Source organism: Pongo pygmaeus, chromosome 16, assembly GCF_028885625.2.
Source record: "Pongo pygmaeus isolate AG05252 chromosome 16, NHGRI_mPonPyg2-v2.0_pri, whole genome shotgun sequence".
Taxonomy (NCBI): domain Eukaryota; kingdom Metazoa; phylum Chordata; class Mammalia; order Primates; family Hominidae; genus Pongo; species Pongo pygmaeus.
The window spans coordinates 99788097-99811997 of NC_072389.2; the positions used below are offsets into that span (position 1 = coordinate 99788097).

At 39.4% G+C, this 23901-nt stretch overlaps 1 long non-coding RNA gene across 1 annotated transcript in view; it reads right to left on the bottom strand.

The window, feature by feature from the left end:
• The window catches only part of LOC134738246 (uncharacterized), a 205247-nt gene extending 182204 nt beyond the window's left edge, over positions 1–23043 (bottom strand). Inside the window, exon 1 of the long non-coding RNA XR_010123849.1 lies at positions 22984–23043. This is a non-coding gene — a long non-coding RNA (uncharacterized LOC134738246). The remainder of the gene's footprint in view (positions 1–22983) is intronic.
• Positions 23044–23901: the final 858 nt, after the last annotated feature.

The following is a 23901-nucleotide window of genomic DNA, read 5'->3' on the forward strand; positions in this document are numbered from 1 at the left end:
TTTCTCCTTATCTACTTTGATTAAATTTATTCTTATGTCCCTGGTAAGAAAATGAAAGAAAATATTTTAAAAAATGATTAACCACAGTAAGGTTTTCCATTTTATGATAAGCCAACAAGAAAATAATGCATAGATGAACCAGCCATACTGAGAGAGTTGGTGGTGTGCTGGAGCCCATCTTGCAAGAGCCAATTCTTAGTATCTCTACCCGTCTATGTGTTCATCGCTTTCATGCTCGTAACTTGAAATCAGCCATGGTGAGTTCTACACCACAGAAATTGGCCTCCCACCTGTCATCTATAAGATCCAATTGTTTAGCCTTTACCCAGCACACTATTGGGCATTAGCCACCTCTTACCCTAAGTTTCCAATTTTTGTCAGGGACTAGGGTTACTTTAAAATATCTTTATTTTCATAATTGCTCTGCTTTGCTTTGTATACCCCATAAAAGCTGCCCTTGTCATACCATGGACTCACCTGACTCACTTGGGACCCAGCACTACGGCAACTCTGATCCATAAGTCAAACACATGAACTCTCTGTCCACCTTAAGCGCATAATCAAGTGACATTTGGCAGGTAGACAGTGTTCTAGAAATGTTTGCAGGGGGTTGGTTATCTCATAATCCTTCAAGCTTTATAATTGACTAAAACTTTGTAAACCTGAAAAAGTTTACCCATAAAGACCAGTTTAACTTTTCTAAAATTCTCCAACTCTATGAAAGTAAAAGTATGTTACTTGTGTTTTGGAATAACTAAAAAGTCACTGATTCTGGTAATATTTGATCCACATTAGCTCTAACAGGATACCTTGATGTTTTTAATTCTTAAACTAATATCTCTTTCTATTTAGTATGTAAGCATTTGCCCTGGAGTCATCCATAGAAGGAGACTCTTATCTTTGCTACTGGATTTAGATTTTTTTTTTCCTTCAGTTTATTGTCAGTGTGGTAAGCCATAATTGTACTGGTAATAAGCATTTACATGACAATTTGCAAATATTAATGAGTAAATCTAGACGACCTGCCTTTGAGATGCTTAAAAAGAAAAGAAGGAAGCAGTTTAAAATGTCTCTTAATACACAACCTTGTGTTCTTTACCAAGAATGGGGGGGAGGGGGAAGGCATTTCCAATGACCTGTACCAAATCTACTCATCAGTTGGTCATGAACATGTGTAGTTTCCCAGAATAAAGAGGAAAATTCTCAGAGCAATATATTGTGTCAAACTTTTCTTCCCCTCTTACAAGCATTTATTAAGTTAGGTTATAAAACATTATTTAAAGTGGTTAATATGATTCAGAAATTGAAAACATGTTCCTCCATGAGAAAATAAATTGTCATGTAATTTGTTGAGTGTACTATTTGCCAGGCACTGTGCTATGCTGCAATCCACATGCATTCCCTCGTTTGGTTCTTACAGGAACGTTGTGAGGGCAGTAGTGCCTCCTACACAGATGAGGGATTTGAGTCTCCAAGAGGTCAGCTAGCTACTTCCCAAATATCCCGCAGTGAGTCAGTGTCCTTCTTCTTTGGTATTCATGCAAGTTCCATAATACATATTTATGTCATATATATTAATCATACCATGGCCCCATGTAATTGTAAAATTATATATGGCACTAGATTAATATAATCCCAAGGTAGAAGATGAACAGAAAAAAATATTCTTTTTAATATCAAAAGCAGAACAAATTTTGGTCTTTGGGGAGTACTGAATTTTTCACTTGAGAAACCAGAAAAAAAATCCAATTTTTTTCTGGTTTGTGATCTTCTATTGGATGCTTTTCCTAGCAGTTGTCTTCAAGAACGGGCAAGAAAATAACAAGCTGAGCGTACACCATCACTCAAACTCTATAGGAACTCCTTGGGAAAGAGTCACATTGTCTGGGGGAGGGCAGGTGCTTACTAAAGAAAAAAAAACTTTCTTCATGAAACAGTAATAATTGGGATTCTTAAAGTATCTGGAAATATAACAAACACTGCAATCAATGAAGATGTGTTTGGATTCAACTGTCAAACTTCCTGAAGATGAAAAAAATGGTATGTCTTCAGTAATAACAATATCTGAATTATACAGTGTACATCTGGCAGACATTCTTTCCCAAATGACCCAGCTAATCCAAGTGCATCTCTTCTTACAAGTACAAAGCAAAACCAAGTAAAAAGCCTATTAGGAAAAGAGAATAATTTTGCTGTCAGAAAATTCATACTGCTGCAAATCTCTTGGATTCAAGGCACAGAGTAATGAAAGTGAGCCTCCACTTCCACCACCTTTGAAGGGACTGTGAACAGGCAGGACCTCTCAGGATCTGATGCTGTGAAAGTTACTTTCAAAGGTTAACAACTGTTAGACACTTCTAAGGGGTCTACCCAGGAAAGCACCTGGCCGAGGATAGCAGAGATTTTACCTAATATTGTCTTGGGTTCCTTTTCTAGTTTTTTTTCTTTTTTTTTTTTTTTTTTTTGAGACGGAGTCTCACTCTGTCTCCCGGGCTAGAGTGCAGTGGCGCGATCTTGGCTCACCGCAAGCTCCACCTCCTGGGTTTTACGCCATTCTTCTGCCTCAGCCTCCCGAGTAGCTGGGACTGCAGGCATGCACCACCTACGCCTGGCTAATTTTTTTTGTATTTTTAGTAGAGATGGGGTTTCACTGTGTTAGCCAGGATGGTCTTGAACTCCTGACCTTGTGATCCCCCTGCCTTGGCCTCCCAAAGTGCTGGGATTACAGGCATGAGCCACCACGCCAAGCCTCCTTTTCTAGTTTACCTCAGAGACCTCCAGTTTCTGTTTCATGCAAAAATTTTATTTGTGTTTGGAAAGTGCAAAATTAAGAAATAACAAGCATGGGAAAGAGTAGATAATTAAAGGTTAGAGTAAGAGAGACTTTTTCAGCCTATCTAGATGTAGCGCCTCCATTTGAACATAAGGAGACCAAGAGTTCTCAGCTTCAGGGATGGGCCCAGGTCACAGAATCCATTGGTATAGAACTTGATTCCAGGTGTCTCCCCTCACAGAAAGCTTCTGTGTACCTTGCCTCTATAAAATAAAACACTGTACATCAGAAATCGATAAAAATTGCAAAGATGCATCAAACAAGAACTTTGATAGCAATAGCTAAAAAATCAAGCGGATTAGGCAAAGGTGGCTTAAGTTTATATACTTTTCCTTCTTTTTTAAACTTTATTTTGTTACTCAAAGGTGTTTTACACAGCTACACAACACTGAAGAGAAAAGGTCAGAGCTCAGAGTACTTTACTCTTACTTAAACTACGATACCCCAGACATATTCTACAATTCAGTTTGTTTGTTTGTTTGTTTTTGTTTTTTGTTTTTTTGAGATAGAGTCTCACTTTGTCACTCAGGCTGGAGTGCAATGGCGTGATCTCGGCTCACTGGACCCTTCACCTCCTGGGTTCAAGCGATTCTCCTGCCTCAGCCTCCTGAGTAGGTGGGATTACAGACACGTGCCACCACGCCTGGCTAATTTTTGTATTTTTAGCAGAGACGGGTTTTGCCATATTGGCCAGGCTGGTCTTGAACTCCTGACCTCAGGTGATCCACCCACTTTGGCCTCCCAAAGTGCTGGGATTACAGGCGTGAGCCCCTGTGCCCAGCCTCTACAATTCAGTTTTGATTCTCAGAATATGACTGAGGCTTCCGGCGTAACAAACATGAAACCTAATGAAAAGTTAGTTCACTTGGAAAACCTATACTTCAATAAACAACAATATATTGAAACATAGTTATACTTCTAAATTCCATATACCCAATGTTAGTAAAGAAACCAAATTTTACAACTTCTATGTTTCTAACTAGAAAACACAATAGTTTTTACCATTTCATCATGTTTTCCACACTTCTCAAGATTGAAAATACAGATTTTCTTTGCCCTCATCGCTTGAACATTTCTGTATGTTTTAGGTGCTTAGTGGAAAGTGTTGAGGTATATCTTTATAGTGGAAAACACAGCACCGTGAATATGTGGCACACCTTTACAGCTAATTTGTCCTGTTACACATTTAAACCAAGAAGTTCTATAAAATTTGGTCATATAAAGGAATCCTGGCCAAAAAAAAAAAAAAAAAGTGCAGGTGAATTTATTATTACAGATACAGTGAAGCCAAGATAGTTATGTAGCTTAAAGAGAATACCTCCATCCTAAGGGCACAAAAGCAATGAACATAGCAGTGCATTTTTCCCCGTATACCCTTTACCAAATGTCCATTAGAATGTGTGCTGAATGCCATAAGTCCATTCCATTCTTGCGCTGTAATTAACAATTTATCCAGTTATTTTTCAACAACAAACTTCCTTATAAAGGTCCAATACAGAGAGCTGGGATTATTGAAAGCAAGTTCTGACAATTCCATATTCTTATCTTATGCTGCATAAATGCAGGTCATCAAAATCCTCAACAGAAGCATGTTTTCCCTTAAGGTAAGAATCTGGAGCTGGCAGCCCAGAGAAAAATCCTGAACTTCATTGGCCTCAAAGGTCCTATGTTCATTCCACATATCCTGAATTTTATTGCTGTCCTATTAACTCTGCCTCAGCCCTCTGAGTATAGGACTGCTTTTTAAAATAACACCAACTTTGCCAATAGAAAGAAGACTGCAGTCAGTGCCCAACACCCCAGAAACCTTATTAGGTAGGTGCCCTAATGCTGCAAGGTACAAAACAATGCATTGCCACACAGATGAAAAATTGCTGCCATTTGAACAGTGCTTTAGGAGTTCACAGGGCAGTTTTACATTAGTTAGGTGCTTTAATGCTCATCCCCCCCTCTACACAGCCTCAGCTGAGCCTTGGTGCTGGGCCATTCCCCTCAGGTCTAGCTGGAACCTCTTTGCCTCAATGCTTCTCAAGGTCTACCTGGTCACCCTGCCTGATTCTGATGATGGCTGGATGTTCTTGATTTATTTTACTCTTGGCTCCTGTCTGAGGTGGAGTTCTCCACGACACAGAACCGAGACGAAAGTAGGTGTGAGAAAGGTTTACTGGGGAAGGATACCTGTGAAAAGAAAAGGATGGAAGCAGGATTGGGCAGGTGGGGCTGTCAGAGTATTGGGCAGGTCTCCACCAGCCTTGAAGCATCTTCAAGCAAAGATTGAAATTTCCTCAGGGGCAGAAATGGAATTGGACGGCCCCTTGCATCATTATGAGATATCATATAATCTATGTTTCAGACTTAATTTAAACATAAAGTGATATATCTTTTTGATAATGCTACAAGTTACCTTTCCCCACAATAGTTACTTCTTTTCAGTCTTTTTCCTCATGCATTGGTTGGGAATCACCTGCAAAGGATCTGTCCCTGGCTATCCCCAACTTGCTGGGTCATTGACCAGGGACAACTGAGAATAGCAAGGCCTCAGCTGTCAGGTAACTACAACACTGGTGGCTGAGCAGCTGGGACAGAACCAGGGCAATGCGTCTCCATGTCTACCTCGGCTCCCAGCCTCTGGATCTTTTTAAGAAAGTCACTTTTCACCCAGATTTGATAGGAGCTTGCAAGTAAACCTGGAAATGGAGGTAGGCTAGTTAAGCTTAGGTATCTACATCTTTTTAACAAGAAATTAAAGAGCAATAAGGTGAAGTGACATGCCCCAAAGCATACAAACTTGTAAGGGGCAGAACCAGAATAAAATAAGATAGAGCTGCAGAACTACTTACTACACAGTTTCCTTTATAAAACAATATTTGCCAGCTGTTATCAAGGCTATTGACAATGTGCCTGGCTCTAGGCTACAAGCATTATATATAGGCATATCATTTAATCTTCACAATCACAGTGAGATAATATTCATAATGTCTATGTCACTGATGAGAAAATGGACTCTTACAGAGGATAGAGGATTTTTCCCCAAGTACATGGCCAGTCGTGAGAGAAGTAAGACTTGGACCCAAGTGTGGCCCCAGCACCTGTCACCTTTAATAGCATGTTATCCTCCCTCACCATGGCCATCATAGCTGTGCTTGTGTATTTCAAATGTAAGTGCCCAATTACCTGGATATTGATTTCGGAGCACGTTCTTTTGGCTTCTGTCAAATGTAACATTTCGAGGGCTGGCAGTTCAGGAAACTGTTTGTATACTACAAAACACTAAATGAAGGAAAATAGCCACCTTCTATTTTAAGAAAGATAGCTCAGTTAAACACACCTTAAGTTTGCAGCAGAAAGCACACATTCACATTTTTCTAGACACCAAAAAAATGATGAAAATAAGAAAACCATGTCAGAGATTTTTAAAGCACAAAATACTGTGTAGCATGTGAGTATGCCAGTTTCCTAGTACCTGTTATACTGATGCAATAATAAAATATTGTTAGTTGTAAGCAAATCAGATTCTCTTCAACTTTTGCGGCCAAGATTGACCTCTTAAGCTAAAGGCTTGGTAGGTCTGAGACTTTAATAAATACTCATCGATGAACATTCACATTCCTTAACAGTATTATTTTTCACATCAACCAGAAAGCACATCCAACAGTCATCAAATTTATTAACGTCTTTTAATGACAATCTACATATGGTATAAAGGTGAAACAAGTGAACTTACAAAGATGCAGAATTCTGATCAACCACTTTCATAGAAAGATCTACATGTTCTTCAAGGTTGGTCTCACAGAAAAGCAGGCAATAGAAAAGAGGTATTTGCCAAGCATTGATAAGAAATCAACCCAAACTTAAAAATGGAGTAGATATTTCAGGGATTTACTATATTAGCATGATCAGAAAAGTAAAGACTGAAACTATTGTGGGGAAAGGTAACTTGTAGCATTATCAAAAAGATATATCACTTCATGTTTTAATTAAGTCTGAAACAGATTATATGACATCTCATAAGACTGTTAAAGGGTTACATTTGTGCTTTAAAGTACAAGAAATAATTCTGACTGTTTCAAATGAATTCTCTCCTTTTTATGTTTTTACTAACTCTATCCTACAAAGTATGTATTTCTAAAATTAAGAATTCACAAATCCTCTTCCGGGTTCATTCTATACATATGTTTATTTCCCTTTAATTTGATGGGGCTAAGCTGTGGTGAAAACAGCCCTTCCTCCCCCAAAAAGGCAAAGATCAGCAGAAGGACCACCATACAGCAAAACTCTGGTAACACCCAACAATATCACAGTGCCATTTAAGCAAAAGATTCCATCACGCTAAAGTGAGTAAAGCATTTTCTCTAAGGTGGATGCATAGATACCCCATTGTCCCTATAGTATACCACGGAGACCCTGCATAGGAGGACCCTGCATGTGTTCCTTTTCATTTTAGGCACAATTCTAATAAAGCAAGTCCTGATTCCTGCTTATTGACACACACCCAGGCCCTTGCCCTGTACTCTAAGCATATGGTCTCTTTCATGAACACTCAATGTAGAGCTATGTTTAACTACTAGTCTGCACCACGGCATGAATAGTGACCCCCTTGAAGTTTGAGATTATGTCTAATTTCCCTATACATCATCTAAACATAGCTCCATTTCTTGCATACACAGATTACAAAGAGTTCAATGAATGTTTGCTGACTGGGTGTGCTGGTGAGCTAGTAAATTGAAAGGAACTACAAAAGACAACGAGAAGGAGAATGTGATGTCATCAATCTGATGAAAACTGAAGGCAGAGGAAAACCATTAGAAGTGCTCACAAGAACTCTTTTCTTTAAAAGGAAATATGTCTAGTTAGAAATTTAGAAAACAGGTACATGTTAAGTAAAAATAAATTCAAAGCTTACCCTCAATCCTGACACTTGGAGGTAATTTAGCGTGTTAGTAGTTGTTCTTCATGTTGTTATTTATGGTTTGGTCTTATTCTCTCTTTTTCTCTTGTGTTTTTATAACACTGAAAGAATATGTAGTACTTCATCCTTCTTCCCCTTATACTACATATTGTGAGCATCTTTTCATGTTATTACATAGTCTCCCATATCAATTTTTATGGATATATTTCACTACTAATTGTGACATAATTTAGTCAGAACCACCTCCTGTTTGGGGACACCATTCTAGGTAATTTTTACTCTTCAATTATTATGAAAACTGAGGTAGCTACTCTTATGGGTGGTGGTGTTATTTTTAATCATCATTGGCTGAGTCTATTTAATGAGAGATGGATAATTAGAGACACTGAAGGTATCCTTGTTAAATAGCTAAAGTCACGTACATAATAACAACCTGTATCCTACAAAAACAAAAATGATTACATTTATTTGGATTACTCATTCTTTTCTCCTTTGCTAGGCACTAGAAATACCTAGATGTTATCAAAAAGACAAAAGATAAGTACGGGTGAGGATGAGTGCTACGGTCAATCCTCATATTATACTCCATAATCGATAGAGGAAAACCATGTACTTCAAAAAGCTTTCTATTTATAAATACTAAAGTGAAGAAAACCACATGTCTTACAACTCTGGGAGGATAAAAGAAGACATCATGGCATCCGTGAACATATGACATGGGAAGGGGTGATACTAGAGCCTCAGTGAGAAGAAAGAATCATGCACTAATGCCATGGAAAGTTACAATACTGAGTATTCTATGTTTTATGTTTCTTTCAGCTTTATTGATGTATACTCTAGAAACAAAAATTGTATATATTTAAGTATACAACGTGATGCTTTGATATATGTACATATTGTGAAACAATTACCACATCAAGCAAATTAACACATCTATCTATCTCAAATAGTTTTTTTTCCTTTAGTGGTGAAGACACTTAAGATAACTTTCTTAGCAAATTTCAAGTATGCAATACAGTATTGTTAACTCGAGATGCCGTGCTGTACATTAGACCTCCATAACTTATTCATCTCTAGTAACTGAATCTTTGTACCATTTGACCAACACTTCCATCACTTACCCCTTCTCCCACACCCCAGCAACCACAATTCTATTCTCTGCTTTTATAAGTTTGACTTTTTTAGATTCTACATATAAGTGAGATCATGTAGTATTTGCCTTTCTGTTTGTGGCTTATTTCACTTAGCATAATGTCCTCCAGGTTCATCCATGTTATTGCAAATGGCAAGATTCCCTTTTTTATTTTGAGGTTAATCAGTACACAAACACACACGCACACACAGAATACCGCAATTTCTTTATCCATTCATCTACTTCTGGACATTTATGTTGCCTCTGTATTTTGTAAATAATGCTGCCATGAACACAGGAGTGTAGGTATATCTTTGACATACCGATTTTATTTCCTTTGGATATATACCCAGAATTGGGACTGCTGGATCACGTGGTAGTTCTAGTTTTAATTTTGTGAGGAACCTCCATACTGTTTTCTATATTGACTATGCTAATTAATAGTCCCACCAACAGTGTACTAGGGTTCCTTTTCCTCCACATCCTCACCAATACTTATCTTTTGTCTTTGTCTTTTTGATAACCCCTGTCTAACAGGTGTGGTTTTGATTTATGTTTCTCCGATGATTAGTGATGTGGAGCACCTTTTTATATACCTGCTGGCCATTTGCATGTCTTCTTTTGAGGAATGTCTATTCAGGTCCTTAGCCAATTTTTAAATTGGGGTTATTTTATTTTATTTTTGCTACTGAGTTGTTTGAGATATATATATATATATATATATATAAAAATACCATATATATATGATATTAACTTCCTATCAGATATATAATTTGCTATTCTATCTTGCACAAATTGTGTAGCTCATTGCAATTGGTTTGCACTTTCATCACATCTGATTAATAGTATCACTCAGTCTTCCCAGGATCAGATTATCCTAACTTCCGCATAGAAAACCTGAGTTTTATGCTCCTATGCTTGTTAACACTTTTCACCTTCTATCTGGCAGGAGTAATTGTAGATATTTATTTGCATATAAATAATAGTTGAAAGGAGTCTTACAGATACTCTGTATTTTCTCTATTTTAAAAAGCCGCCTTTTTTTTTTCTTTTTTGTAAAGGTTCAACAACACAAAGAGCCAATCAGTGCTAATAAGACAGGCATTTCTTTATTCAGGAAAGAATGTATAGAAGACACAATCTATCTCAAAGTGAAATAGAGATTTATGGTACATATTATAGAAAGTGAGGGTAAAAACAATGGCAAGCATTACATGACTCATTCACTTTGAAACATCTTTCTTCCTACTTTTAATGCTATTAAAGGACTAGAATTGTATTCCTTTCCAGATCCTATCTAGGAGTTATAGGGGAAGCCATATCCTTGAAAAGAGACCGTGAATACATGAAAATCTGCTTTGTGTACATCTCTGGAATATTAATATTTGACACAGACAATGGATATTTCTTGAAATTCAGATAAAATGCTATGCAAACAGAGCTCCATACAAGTCTAAGAATAGCTCCTACCGTAACCCCATCAGATCACCATCCTCAGTGTATTCTATATAGACTTGCTAGAGCTCTAACTGAAAACCAAAAATACTGGGGGAATCAAAAAATGTGGAACTATATTTTAAAGTTTTAATGGAGATAATTTCTATATAGAAATACAAATTGCCGGAATTAACACAAGAGATATTTTTAAATGTAGAGATGAATAAAAATAAAAGAAATCATTTTACAAATTAAATTGTTCCAGGAGGTAGCAGAAGAAGAAAACTTCCAGACAACTTTTACAACACCGCAATAATGCTGCTAACAAAACTTAATATGTATTGTCAGGCGAAGAAAGGTCAAAGTACATCATATCCCTGATTGGGTGATTATTTTACTAGTAGACAAAAAAGAAACATCAGAAAGAAAGATATATCATTGGGGTTCACATCTGAAATGTAAAGATATGCAGGATCTAACTCCAGAAATTCTGATTCAGTTGGTTCAGGATCTGACTCAGACACATGGGAGATGCTAATGTACAGCCATGGTGGAGACTACTGGGATAGTTAGTCTGATTAAAAGTCACATTATATATTTTTTAAAGGCCAAGGATTATTTTTAAAATGAAATTATCACATAAAAATTAAATCATAGGGAAGCATTTGCTAACATATCATTAAAGCCCGAAAGTTTAAAAGAAAAAAAAATTGCTCGATTTGACTATATAAAAATTGTTTTATTTGTCAAGAAAAATTGCCATTGACAAAGATTTAGAAGCCCTGAAATATAAATATAAAAGATTCTTATGAATAAATCAGGGGAAGATCAAAATCCCAACTTATGTTGGAAAAAAATGAAGGGCAAAGAACCTGCAGTTGTATTTTATATTAAAATATACAAATGGTCATTAAATATACAAAAGTCTCTTACACACACACACACACACACACACACCAGTAGTAGAAGCAATGCAAAATAAAATAACAATAGGTAGCATTTTTTTGAGACAGGAGTTTCGCTCTTGTCGCCCAGGCTGGAGTGCAATGGCACTATCTCAGCTCACTGAAACCTCCGCCTCCCAGGTTCAAGGGTTCTCCTGCCTCAGCCTCCTGAGTATCTGGGATTAGAGGAGCCTGCCACCATACCGAGCTATTTTTTGTATTTTTAGTAGGGATGGGGTTTCACCATGTTGGCCAGGTTGGTCTCGAACTCCTGACCTCAAGTGATCCTCCAAAAGTGCTGGGACTACAGGCGTGAGCCACCATTCCTGGTCATAGGTAGCATTTTTAATGGAATAATGAAGTTGTAAAGTAAAATGGTTAAGAACATGGGCTTAAGCTCCGTGGTCCACGGGCAAGTTATTCAGCCTCTCTGTTTTGTCATCAGTAAAAGGATTGTTGTAAGGATGAAATAAGTTTTCATATATGTAGCACCTATAACAGTACCCAGCCCATGGTAAGTGCCATTTAGCATTTTCTGTTGCTCATGCAAACATTAAAAGCTTACTATTGTTGGTGAGAGTAACGGGAAATATTCTCCTAGTGTGCTAGGGGTTAAACAGTCATACATTTATACTGAAGCACTAATTTATTCATTTATTTAATGATGATTTATCGGGTAACTTCCATGCAACAGGGACTCCTCTGAACAGTGAGTAATCCATAGTGAAGAGTGAACAAACAGATGAAGTACTTGATCTTACAATTTTCTTTTTTTTTGAGACAAGGTCTCACTCCATCCCTCAGGCTGGAGTGCAGCGGCATGATCTCGGCTCAGTGCAGCCTCGGCCTCCTGGGTTCAGGGAATTCTCCCACCTCAGCCTTCCACGTAGCTGGGACTGCAGACACAAGTCACAATACCAGGCTAATATTTGGTGTTTTCGTAGAAAAAGGGTTTCACCATGTTGCCCAGGCTGGTCTGGAACTCCTGAGCACAAGCTATCCACCCACCTTAGCCTCTCCAAGTTCTGGGATTATGGGGGTGAACCACCATGCTTATATTCTAATGGGTAGTAAGTAAATGTTTACATAGGTAATATAATAAAAGAATTATAAGGGTTATAAAGAAAAACAAAGAATAGGGAGAGAGAGAGTGACAGAGGTACAATGGTCAGGAAAGACTTTTCAAAGGATATGATATTTGAGCAGAAACTTGAAAAAAAAGAAATCCCTGAGAATGAGGAGGAGGCTTTCAGGCCCTGGGATGGGATGGGATCAAGAACTGTTTTACTAGAGAGCACTTAGCAAGGCAAAGAGAAAGGAAATGAAGTTTGAGACGTAGGCAGGGTTCAGAACATTCAGGGCCTTGTAGGACAGAGGATGGAATTCAGACCTTATTGGAAGTGTTGTGAAAATTTTGGAGGCTATCAGTTAGTGGTATGCTGGTAAATGTTTTAAAAACAGCTTTCCAGGGAAAAGAAAGTGATTTGTAGCATTTGCCAAACTCCATGGTGTGTATATCCTACCATAGCCAATTTCAATATACTAAAGTGAAGTCACTGGAGGCGGAGTTAGTAAGAGATGAGCACCACTGGCTCTCTCCTACGTCAGCGCTGGCCAGCTCTAGTACGTTGCAGCCACCAGAAAGTAAAAAAAGTTACATACATTTTTTTTTTTTTTTTTTTTTGAGACAGAATTTCACTCTGTCTGCCCAGGCTGGAGTGCAATGGCAAGATCTCGGCTCACTGCAACCTCCACCTCACGGGTTGAAGCAATTCTCCCACCTCAGCCTCCCAAGTAGCTGGGGTTACAGGCGTGCGCCACCACACCCAGCTAATTTTTGTATTTTTAGTAGAGACGGGGTTTCACCATGTTGGCCGGACTGCTCTCGAACTCCTGACCTCAAGTGAGTCGTTCGTCTCGGCCTCCCGAAGTGCTGGGATCACAGGCGAGAGCCACCACGCCCAGCTAATTTTTGTATTTTTAGTAGAGACGGGGTTTCACCATGTTGGCCGGACTGCTCTCGAACTCCTGACCGCAAGTGAGTCGTTCGTCTCGGCCTCCCGAAGTGCTGGGATCACAGGCGAGAGCCACCACGCCCGGCCTATACATTTTTTAAAGCATCACCATGTAAACAGGGTGGATAATAGACCCTAAGGAAGCAAAAGTAGAAGCAGAAAGGCCAGGTAGACAGTGTGCTGTTAAATAATACAGACAATAAATCGAAGTGGCTCAGACTATGGTGGTAACACTGGAGAGTAATAAAAGCAAATGCCTACGTAGTGTTACTGAGGGCTAGACCCTGTTTTTAACCTTTTACATATTAACTCATTTAATTCTCACAGCTTCCTATAAATGAAATACTTTTACCCTCATTATATAAATGAGGACACAAACATGGAGAAGTTACTAACTTGCTCAAAGCTAGAAAGAATAAAGGTGATTCGATGTCAACTACAGTTGACCCTTGAAGAACATGTGTTTGAACTACACAGATCCACTTGCATGTAGATTTCCCTCTGCTTCCGCCACCCCTGAAACAGTAAAACCAACCCCCCGCTTCCTCCTCCTCCTCAGCCTACTCAGTGTAAAGACAAAGATGAAGACCTTTATGATGATCCACTTCCACTTAATGAAGAGTAAATATATTTTCTCTTTTTTATAATTTCGTTAATGACATTTTTTCTCTAGCTTACTTTTTTTAAAGAATACAGTATGTGATACATATAAAATACAAAATATGTGTTAATGAACTGTTTATGTTATCCATAAGGCTTTCAGTCAACAGGAGGCTATTAGTAGTTAAGTTTTGAGGAAGTAAAAAAGTATACACGGACTATCAATTACAAGGGGTGTTGGCACCCCTAATACCCATCCTGTTCGAAGGTCAATTGTAATTTGATTGGCTCCACCATATTGCCTTTCAGGTGTATCCAACCAAGTGGCAACTGAATGGATACACCAATTGTATCCACAAATTCAAGATGGCTTTTAAAGGTAGAGTCAATAGAATTTTCTAATGAATTGGGTAAACATTTAATCAGTTCAGTTCTTATTGTACTCCCATAGTTACAGTGCTATTGTTTTCATTTTCAAGATACTGCATTGGACTACGAGCTGATGTACTTTATCCCCTATGGTGATAGGATTATACTCCTCTATATCCCACTAATAACTATAAATTATTATTTTTGTATATTTGGGATAAGTGTAATATGCACAGTATTTTTTTCTAATATATGGGGAAAATAGTTACACTTTTCTATTTAACATTCTAGAAACAAGCATTGTGTTTTCAATTTCTCTTAATGCCACAATAAATAGTACTGAAACCTCCAAACTGAGGATCTTGGATATCAGTACATATTTGAATGCTTCTCATTTAGAATTTCTGAAAATTACCCAGACTACTGTTTCTCAAGCTTATTATGTATACAAATCACATGAAACTATTTTTAAAATGTGGTTTCTGATTCTGTAGGTCTGGAGACAGGAATTTCTGAATGGCTGAGTGATGAATTTGACAAACTGTTGCATAAAGCAATGTTAAAACTGAAACAATTTGCCAAAAATTACTATTTAAAGACTTTGGGAATTGACCAAAGAACATATAACAAAATTTAGAAGCACTTATCTAAGAAAATCTACTGTGGCATTTTAGCTAGGAATTTTTCCCATCTCTGCACCCCCACTCACCAATAGTATGGAGCAGAAGTTCTATCCAGACAGGCAGGACAGATCATAATGCCTGGAAGCTCTGCTCCCTGCCAGAGGAGAACTTGCAGCATTGGAGCAGATAGTGGAAAATCCTCTTGTTGAAAACAAGAAAGCTACGAGTGGCGAACATAACATAAACAGGGAAGGATAACATAAGCCTCAGGTCCATCCTAGTTGGGAGATTTAACAGAACAGCATACCAGCCAGAAATGTAACAGGAAGATTTAGCGAAATGAGATAGACAAAAGGAAACCTGTTGAGATCCCACTTACACCTGGTCATCTAGAAGGCTATACACATGCACAAAACTGTGTGTCCCTGCTTAGGAGAAACCACAGAAGGCTCTAGTGAGCTACCCACCACTGGCTTAAAATAAGACCTTGCAAATGCAGAACATATAAACCAAGGCATATTTGTAAGCTCCCTGAACTTTGAAAACATTCCCCAGGATATCCCCAATCCTCCCTAACTTCCAGTATTCACATTCTTAGGTGATCCCCTCCCTTGAGTATGGGCACGACTTGTGAATTGCTTCTAACAAATAGAGTATTGCAGAAATGACAGAATGTCACTTCCTTGATTATGTTACATAACATTTTCATGTCTATATTGCTAGGAAACTCTCTCCCTTTCTGGTTTTGATGGAATAAGTTTCTATGTTGTACACTGCCCTGTACAGAGGCCTGTGTGGCAAGGAACTGAGGAAGGCTTCTAGCTTATAGTTAGCAACAAACTGAGGCCATCAGTCTTGTAACCTACAAGGAACTGAATTCTGCCAACAACCATGTCAACTTAGAAGTGCGTCTTTCCCCAGCTGAGCCTTGAGGTGAGACTTCAGCCCTAGCCAACACATTGATTGCAACTTTATGAATTTCTGAAGCAGAAAATATAGCCAAGTCAAGTCCAAACTCCTGACTCACAGAAATTTTGAGATGATGAAAGAAAAAGAATGGATATGCTACATAGGGGTAAAAGAGGTGGGGAACTGTGGAGTGGAGCCTCTCCCAGATACAAGATCTCCTGATCCTGAAGTGGCACCCTGTTGAGGATTTACCTTCCATCCATGGGGAAATAGAAGCCAAGGGCATGTTCTGTAGAAGAGGGCAACTGCCTCTCAGCTTGAACTCAGGGTTCTAATCATTCCTCAAGTCCTGGCATATAACAGGGGCCCGGTGGGGAGTGAGCCATGCTCCCTTTAAGTTCATCAGTATTTAGCCGGGAAGAGTCACACATGACTGTGCTGGACCAAGGAAAGCCTACAGTTTCATATTCTAGATGGTGTGTGTGTACATGTACTCATGCACACACCACAGGGTGAATTAAAAGGGCTCAGACACAGAATAACTACGTTGATATCTGCTGAGAAAAGCAGTCTCATGTGTACAGTCTTCTGACCCTGCTTGGCCACATAAGAATGGGCCATGAGCCTGGAACACTTCCTTACCAAGTGTGGGACTATTTTTCCCTGTTTCAGGCTCAATGAGTATTCCTTAGTTCTGCTTAAGTATGTATGTCAATGACCCTCAGGCATGTCTCCAGTTTTCTGTATCTCATATTCCTGGGGGTAGGGGTCAGAGTCCTTCTGTTGTGATGGGAGAAGAGTGTGTTTAGGTAAATTGCCCTACTTGGACGCCAGGGGTTGTGGGGTGGGAACCTGCCAGCCACGGAGGACTGACATGCCATTGAAGCTGATCCGGCTCTGTCCCTTCTCTGTGTAAGTAAAGTGTTGTCCCATCTGGTGCTTGACTGCTTTGTTTTCCTCGGCAACGTCAGTACCAAAATGCAATGGACAGAAGTGTTTGGATGTTTATTCCTGGTGTTTGGCATAGTGTTCATGATCTTTGCTGTTCTCCGTGTATTTGGAGTCTTTCCCTGGGACTGGTAACTGTTTCACAGTGCTCTGTTCCATGATATCAGTTTGTTTATTGATCCCGGTAGTCAGGGAGAATACCTCTTCGTTTTAGTTTGAATTCATTTGTTCAGGAAATGTTTGAGTAGCTGGCTGGTTGCAGCAGACATATTGTGGTATAGCTTCATGCGTAAACCCAGAAGTCTCTCCCTGGCTAGCCTGTGCCACTGCCCATGGTTTAGAGCCAGGTTTGGGACTAGTACAAGCCATGAAGCACCCAGGGTGTGCAATTTAAGGAGGTGCTTGCTCTCACGTTGTGCAGGTGCTAGCGCCTCACTTGCCTCACCCTAGTCCCACCCTGATTAGTGTAGAATTTCCCAAGAGAACAATAACCCTTCAAGTCATTCTAAGAAACAAATAAGTCCGCTCAGCAAATAAATTTAAGAAATGTTACATAAATTATACATCATTAAGAAACTTACTTGTCAAAACTCTCTATTTAAACTTTAAGAAGTCTAATAATGAAAGAAATCTGCTTAACTTTGCCTAAGCCAGTGCTTTCCAAAATTTTGGCTGATTTTTTTGTTTTTGTTTTTTGCAAAGAATTTGTATTGAAATCCATTAAGTACACTCTGGGAAGTGCTAGGTTTCAGTTATGTTAATATGGCTTTAAGAATCATCAAACAAATGCCTCCTAGAATCTAACTGGTGTGCTGCGGATTTTGATAATTTCCACTTAACTATTTATGAAATCATGGAAAAGAGACTTCCTTCCATTATTCCAGGGTCACTCACTCAGAAGTCTCATTCCCTTAGATGCTGTCATACCACTATGTTTAGCATATTTCTTTAACTCTCATTATAGGCGTCTCTATGTAATGAACATTCATTCTCACTGGATTCCAGCAATGCTGAACAACTCCAAACCTACCCCCAATTCAGCTCTCAGACTGGCTTTGATCAGCATTTTTATTCATGACGAAATAAATAAGTTGACTTTACGTTGAGCAAACTTGCCAGTGACATGGATTAGGGAGAAACCAAAGAGCAAATTCATTTGACTCTTGGTTATAATCTTCTGAGGTCCAAAAGTAGCTGAATCTAATGAAGGAAATAAAACTACAATCAACACAAAGCTGTGCTATTGGTTCCAGAACAAATAAACCTGTGAAACAAGAAGAGTAGAATCAGAATCAATATGCATAAGATATAGGGAAGTCTAAATATGGCTGAACATATAGGAACCTTTCTAAGAATATAGTGAAAAGACACCGTAAGGAACCAGGGAATCTTCTATCAATAGAAGTGTTCAAGCAAAATATTGTCTGCTGGGCGAATAACATGATGCAAAGGATAATGAGTGAACAGGATTTTAAAGGATAAACTATAAGAAGAAAGAAAGGTAGTCTAGTGTAAAGCATGATCATCAGCGGGACAGGCAGAAGCCCCTTTAATCATCATTATACATGAATACAAAAGAGGAATCAAGAAGAAAAACTAGTGAATAAAAAAAGTTCTATGATTGCTGACAGGGTTAGAGGGAAGGTACCCTTCCTCAATTTAATTGCAATATTGATTTCCATTAGCAGGCATGCATGCAAGTAGGACGGAAGCTGAAAAGGCACAGTTCACAGAGATGTCTTGTGTGTACACTTAGGGGACTAACTGTGCATAATTTATCTGAGGAGGCTTTTTTTGGAATGGTTCTAAGAATTGCTGTTGAGATTCCCACTCCCTCCCTTCCTTGCTTCCTTCCTTCCTTCCTCCCTCCCTCTCTCTCTCTTTCTTTCTTTTCTTTATTTCTTCTTTCTCTTTTTCTTTCTTTTGCCTGTGAATCAAATCTAAAGTCTCCAGCATAGTTTCTTTGTGACGAACTCCTCTCCCTGACACTAGATACATTGTCAATCTCTAGCAAATGGATCCAGACGCTGAATACTGGGCATGGAGCTCATGCCCATGGTATGGTAATCAAGGGAAGAATTGGAATTGCACAAAGAGAGAAAAGGCCCTGCTTCATAAGCTCAATGACTTCTAAGAAGAGAAGGCAGACCTGTCAGGATGTCTAGAACAGGAGAAATGGTGTTTGGCGGTGGAAGAGACTGGGTTAAACCAAGGGAGAATTTCTTTATTAAAAAAAAAAAAAAAAAAACTGATACTGCCCCATGTTCCTGGGTGCCTTAGGCATAAATTTTGAGGTTATCTGGATGACATGCAGACCATCTCTTAGGGATTAATTTCTTGAAGTTTGCACATTCTTTCAGCATTGTTTGTGACATGATAGGATTCCAGCTCAAGGGCTCTAACAAAGTAGATAATTCCAACATAATCCCCTTTCTTTAAATGAACTTCTAGAGATGATGCTGTGTCCCCTGAGATCACATGAGATGCAGCTTAAACCATTCCTCATCTAGAAAGAGAGGAATAAATAAAATAAATCATAACTGTTTGCATTTATTTCCAAACAGAAGATTCCGTAAGATGGTGTATAAGAGGTTTTAACCAGGAAGCGTGAGGAAGAGAAGCCATAAATCACAAGCACAGTCTATGCACCAGGGTCCTTAATAACCTCAGCCTCGTCCTCAGAATGCCTGGAATTCAATAGCACACTGTGTGTGTGTGTGCGTGTGCGTGCGTGCGTGTGTCTGTGTGTGTTGAAGATGGAGGATAGGAAGACAGAGAATGGGAACATCCCTAATGTGGTTTGGCTGTATCCCCACCCAAATCTCATCTTGAATTGTAGCTCCCATAATCCCCATGTGTTGTTGGAGGAACCCAGTGGGAGGTAATTTAATCATGAGGCTGGTCTTTCCTGTGGTGTTCTCGTGACAGTGAGTAAGTCTCATGAGATCTGATGGTTTTATAAAGGGGAGCTCCCCTGCACACGCTCTCTTGCCTGCCGCCATGTAAGACATGCCTTTGCTCCTCCTTCACCTTCCACCATGATTGTGAGGCCTCCCGAGCCATGTGGAACTGAGTCCATTAAACCTTTCTTTCCTTTATAAATTACCCAGTCTCAGATATGTCTTTATAGCAGCATGAGAAAGGAGTAATACAAAAACTCAAAATTCTTACATACTCCTTTTGCTGGGAGGAAGGCACAGGGGGAAGAGGAAGGGCTGGACCTTCTAGATAAGCATCAATGCACATATTGCAGGATGATCCTGATGTGTGTGACAGTGTTATAACTGGAAGAAGAAAGGATGTAGCATAGAACTGTGGCCCTGTGGAGCAGGGTTGGCTACCTACAAGTTATGGGCAGCTCAGGCAGTTGAGTTGTAGTGAGAATCTCAGAGGATCTGGTCTCAACAGGATAATCTGCAGTTCTAGGAGGCCTGTGTCTTCAGGGGTGTTTCTGTGTGCAATCCTTGGGGGATTCTATTGCCATGCTTTCCCAGAAACATTCTATCTATTGAATGAAAAAGAAAGTAGGGGTTCCCTTAAGGAGCAAGCAAAATGTCCCTCAATATACTTGGTCAGGAATACCCTGGAAAACTCTGAACTGTACCTTGTGGTGTTGTCCAGGCTAGCAACATCTATTGAACTTCCTTTTTGCAAAAGGAGATAGCAGTAAGGTGTGTGTGTGTGTGTGTGTGTGTGTGTGTGTGTGTGTATATAATGTATACATGTAAAATCACATTTTACATGTAACTTTTCTCTCCAAAAGGATTGTCCATTCTTTTTGGCAAGGAGAGTGATATATTCTTTTGGAAAGAAAAGTTACATGTAAAATGAATAAAATTACTACCAGACATGAAAAAGTAGCTGCCTTTGTTTCCCATGGAATATTCCTGGCTCATGTAAAAATCTATTTTGAGGTATCTGTGACCATGCCCTAACATCATCTGCAATCCTGAGCTTTCTCTCTGTTTATTAAATGTTCATGTCTCTTAAGAGAGCCAGGGGATACAGAAAAGTTAAAAGTATGCACTTGTTCAAAAATGGATTTGAAAGAGAGGAAGAAATTCCAAAACTAATGATCATCAGTATGATTTTGCTTTTGGGTACAAGAGCCTGAATTATTGTCTGTCCTTGAAACCCACACTTAAGTGTTTATTAGCCCGGGTGGGTGCATGTTCCCTGACTAAGATGTTTCTTGAATGCCAAGGAGTACAGTCGCCTGTGCACAATCCAATCTTCTCTCATTATTCCTAGAAGATCCTTACAATCACCTCAGGAGCTCTTGTTTTTCTCAGCCCAGCAGGTCTGATTTCCTTATTCTGTCACCAGTCAGATCTCTTCCCTGAAATGACAGAGTTGGGGCAAGCTGTGAGGCATGTTGATAAAAGGGTGCGTTCCTATTTGAGCAGACAGGATGAAGGTGATGAAATAGAAAGGCATCCTTTCTGCTGCTCTGAATACCAAGCAGGAAGTCAGAGCGGATCAAAGGCAAATGAAGTCCACAGGATTTATGACAGGTGTGCTCAGGAGAATAGCAATCGGGAGGAGGAGATTTCTTACTCAGGGCAGCAATGGTGGTGGCAGCAGCATTGGGGTCAACAATGAAAATGAAGAAAAACCCAGAATGAACACTACTAGGTGGAACAATGGAGGAGATAAATATGTTCTTATTAGCAAAAAGTGACCTTAAAAGAATTTGAATTGAATATACATGAGAATGAGTTCTTGGTGGAGGTATGGGGAAAAGAGAAATAAACCATAGACTCTCTCCATAGAAATAAAGTATACCAGTGCTGTTGGTATGAAGGAAGAGGAAGAAGTACAGGCTCCTGACTTCATTTCCAATGAGGAAATCCTAGAAACATCACCAGGATTTCCATTTCTTTCTTGGTTTGCAAACTAAGAGACTACGATGACTTTGAAAATATCCTAATTTCTCCATAGAATCATGTAATCTATGTCCTGTTTGAGGTTTGAATGTTCCTATGTGTTTTGGGGGTGGGCATGTTTCACTCATGTAGAAAAGATTCTTCAGTAAAAACACCAATTTGCAAACCTCATATCAAATAGTGAACACCACAGTGCCAGTCATGAATAGGAATTCCTGCTCTAGGCCTTTACTCCAATCAATAATTGTGAAGGGTCTGAGATTTTATCCTACTTGAAAGCTAACAAATTAGCCTACACAGTTTCATGGATGTTTATAGAAAACACAAGACTCCTGGGTCAGAGACAAAAGACTATGTAACTCACAGCACAGCAAGCATCAGCAGCAGCAGCATTATTTGCATCAGTTTCCCTTGTCCACCAAGTCCCATGCAGCAGTGCAAACAAGACCAGATAGCTTCATGCACATAAGTTGCCCTTATCACAGGAAAGAAACCCTGAGCTGAAGGTATCTAAATTTTTTATAATGAGGAGTAAGCATGTGTGTTCTTTGCTTGTGAAAAGTTACTATCTCTTTCCTCTAAGGCTGAACAAACATCCTTTCAATGATAGTACAAAATGAAGACACTCAATGTTTCTTCTCACAAGATGTGCAAAAATGCAAAATACCCATGCAAGATTGTCTTCCAGCAGGTCTTATGTCCGAACTTTACAGAAATTACTTCCCATTCCTGGATCTTATATTTTCATATCTTTAAATAAAGGTATTAAACTGGATCAAATTTAAGGTCATTTCGTGGCAACAAAAACAAAATGATTATTTCTTTTTTTAAAGACCAACCTTGTGAAGATTCTGCTCTTCAAGGTCTTACAATCTCAGAAGGTCACGCTTACTTTCAAATGATCACTGCTGGTTGGCATTTTAAACACAGGCACACACAAATTCAAAGTATCAGTACCTCCACAAGAGTGATGTTTCATTTCTAATTTTTTGTGGGAAAGCCCAGTAAAGTGGAAGGTAATATTAGGAGGAAAACCGAGCTGTGATTGAAGCAACGCATATATCTTATTTCTTCTTCTACCATCTCAGATTAATTGTAAATGCATTTTCTTTAATCCGAATACATGGAAAATAGACTGTGAGTGTAATCTCTGTTGAAAATTTCCTTACTTTTAATCTTTTCCCCTCACTCTCATTGTGAACTTGTTCTGGGAGTGAAATAATTTGTTGAAATAGAAACTTTGCAAGAGAAAGTTTGCTGATTCGTGCAAAAGAAGCCAGGTCATTAGGCAAAGACCTAATGCATCTGCTACCAGTGGCCTTGGTAACCTGCCAGTGTAAACCACAAAGTGCTCATGATGGTAGAGGCTTCCTGATACCTGTGATCTGGACAGCCATGCTAGCCTGCTGACACTGGATTCAGAAGGGTCACCTTTCATGTCTGGGTTTCCCCGACAACATCAAAAATGCCACTCTTCCAGCTTTCAATTCCATAGAACCCTTGTCTATCAGGGTTTCAAAGCTCAATGGAAATCATTCGTATTAGCAGGGTGCAGTGGATCACGCCTGTAATCCCAGTGCATTGGGAGGCCGAGGCAGGTGGATCACCTGAGGTCAGGAGTTCAAGACCAGCCTGGCCAACATGGTGAAACCTCATCTCTACTAAAAATACAAAAATTAACTGGATGTGGTGGCAGGTGCCTGTAATTCCAGCTACTCTGGAGACTGAGGCAGGAGAATTGCTTGAACCTGGGAGGCAGAAGTTGCAGTGAGACGAAATTGCACCACTGCACTCTAGCCTGGGCAACAACAGCAAAAAAACAAGAGCAGAAAAGGTGTCACACCTTTCCCCAAGGGAAGATTAGCAGAAGGTTACCTAGAAGCAAGCACTGAGGCCTCTGAGTATATAACATTGCCAGAACAGCTCTGTTCTATATCATTCTTGAGCTGGGCTCAGATACACCAACTGATGAGGCCTGAGTTAATTTTTTGCCTAGCTCAGTATTGGTGTGGGTGGGTTGTGCCCTGGCCATCATTTTACTACCTACCACCCAATTATAGCTGTCTTCTATCTTTTCTCTATGTTTACTCTGCTCTTATAACAGGTGTCTGCCTGTCATACTCACAGTGGGTACCAGTTATCACCTTCTTCCCACATGCCTGCCGGAACCAACATATACAGATACGCAGATTTTAAACTTCAGAATTCAGCAAGGCACCTTCAGACAGACTCCTTGCGGAGTTTTATGGTGCCCAATCTACACAACCACACCTGGTAGCGTTCCGGGCCTTTGTGA